The sequence below is a fragment of the Hypanus sabinus genome, chromosome 8 (genome assembly GCF_030144855.1).
Source record: "Hypanus sabinus isolate sHypSab1 chromosome 8, sHypSab1.hap1, whole genome shotgun sequence".
Classification (NCBI taxonomy): Eukaryota; Metazoa; Chordata; class Chondrichthyes; order Myliobatiformes; family Dasyatidae; genus Hypanus; species Hypanus sabinus.
In genome coordinates, this window is record NC_082713.1 from 159,651,070 (window position 1) to 159,653,745 (window position 2,676).

A 2,676-nucleotide genomic window follows, 5' to 3' on the forward strand; every position below is an offset into this window, starting at 1 on the left:
AACTCTGTCACATTGTTACAGAACAAGTTGACATTGCTTCACAAATGAACTGCTATTACAATAGAATTAATAAAACTAATACTGTACATTAATATCACCATAAATGATGCTGATATAATATATTGTATGAAAAAAATTCTGAAGCAAGGTACAATTGTTCACTTGTGATAGACATACAAATGGCCCAGACAAATTGCAGCTATGGCTTTAACTCTTAAAAAAGTGTTGCTCTCTTTGTTGTTAGTTAATGCCATTGGCTTCATTTTGAATTTTCTAATTTATGATCTCCAGGCACTGGGTGGTGCAATGAGATACAAAGGCTTCTTTTTATTTCTGGGAGAGGAGATCAAGTTCAGTCCAAACAGATGGGACAAAAGGCTTCTCTCTGTGATGGTTGTTAAGGGTTCGAAGTAAAATTAACTTGGCAGACACGAATAGTTCCCAGTAGATATAAGTCAATCGCACAAACTACCCATAATTTGGCACTAATTGGCAGTAATTTGCCAGTCTCAGTCTGAGAGCCCATAGGCTAGAAGTTGTGGGAAATAGAACTGTCATGCCGGTGCAAGAGCTTGGCATCTGGCAATATTGTAAGCAATATGCAGATGTCATCGTTTTTAATCCTGCACATGGGAGTGATAGGTCATGGTGTTACAAAGCATGAAATCTGATCCTTTCTTCCCATCACTGTAATCCCTCACCTTAAAACCACTTGTTATAAGCAGTAATAAAAGTGAAATGTATACGTGCAATTCATATTTGCATTAGAAGTGATACTTTAATGCTTTGATTTAATTTGTTCTTGTGATATGATTAAATATCGAGGCCACATACACAGTGCAATTCTCACTGGTCTGGGAAAGCAAGGTTGAATTAACCGGGTTAGCAGGGTGAGATCAGCCCAGAGTTGTGCTTCCAACGGCGAGATGCTTCTTTTCGTTATGGACAGAGGGAGGATAATGTCTGACATTTCTCCTACTGTCAAGTAGCCTGCTGCGCTTTGTACGGAGAATTTCCTCAAGGCTTCTGGCAGATTGACGGAAATCTTGGATGGAAGCGTAGGTAGTGTTGTTGCGCGTCGCCTCCCAAACCCGGCAATTGGCAGTGATTTGCAGCATAACTCACATGCCTCAAACGTGAAGAAAGGTATTCCAGGGTATCTGATTCTTCTGATCTAGTATCTCACGCATAGAATAATGCCTTGGGAGATGGGAAGGAGAGAAAATTGGCCAAGGTAACAAAGACATTTTACTTTCTTCTGAATTTATGAATGAAGTAATGGGTTACATCATAAAATAAAACTGCAGAAAATTTTAAGCTGTATTTTTTTCCCGACTCTTCCAAAGCTCAAGGTAAATTTATTATCAAAGTACATATATGTCACCATTTACAACCCTGAGGTTCATTTTCTTGTGGGCATACTCAACAATTCAAATAACTAAAACTGCAATGAAAGACTCTGCACCAATAGGCAGGCAACCAGTGTGTAAAAGGGAACAAACTGTACGAATACAAAAATAAAATAAAATAAAAATAATAATTAAATAAACAATAAATATCAAGAATGTGACATGGAGGATCCTTGAAAGTGAGTCCATAGGTTGTGGGAACAGCTCATTGATGGGGCAAGTGAAGTGAAGTGATTCCCTCTGGTTCAGGAGCCTGATGGTTGAGAGTTAATAACTGTTCCTGAACCTGGTGGTGTGAGTCCTGAGGATCATGTACCTCCTTACTGATGGCAGCAGCAAGAAGAGTGCAAGACCCAGGTGGAGAGGGTCCCTGAAGATGGATATTGCATTCCTGCCATAGCAATCCTTGTAGATGTGCTCAGTGGTGGGGTGGGCTTTATCCCTGACGGACAGGGCCATATCCACTACTTTTTGCAGGATTTTCTATTCAAGTTCATTGGTGTTTCCTACCAGTGCCAGTTCAAACTATTGCCTCTACTTCCTTAGAAGTAGATTCAGCACGACAACTAATACTTTGACAAACTTCTAAAGATGTGTGGTGGAAAGTGTACTTTGTCTTTTGCACAATGGTTGCTTGACCATCTTGGTTATATGTGTTTTTTTTGTCATTGATTTTATTACATTTTTGCGAAAACCCATAAGAAAATGAATCTCAGAGTAGTGTATGGTAACATATATGTACCTTGATAATAGATTTACTTAGAACTTTGAAGTTTGAAATGCATTGCAGTAATATGCTTGTCCATGTGTTAGCACTTTTCAATTATCACACTCGAAATAGTTGCATTTTATAACCTCCTATTGCATATTAAAATGGCAACAGCTTGAAGCAAGGTTGTGTTTTGGCTACTAGAAGTTCACCTTTTGGAAAATAGTACAATGTTCAAAGTTCTAAGTACGTTTTATTGTTAAAGTATGTATACTTTAAACAACTTCGCGATTCATCTCCTTGCAAGCTGCCACGAAACAAAGAACCCCAATAGAACCCACTAAAAACAATAGAACACCCAGCGTGCAGAGAGAGAGAAAGAAACAAATAGTGTAAATGATCAAAACAAGCAAACAGCATTCAGGACTGAAGCTCACAGCAAGCACCAGGCAAACCGGAAGCCCACAGGTTGCGACCCACAGCCTCAGTCCGGATAACGACAAGCAAACCCCACTGAGCAGCAGGCTGAACCAAACTGTCTCTCGCCTCCAACCTTGA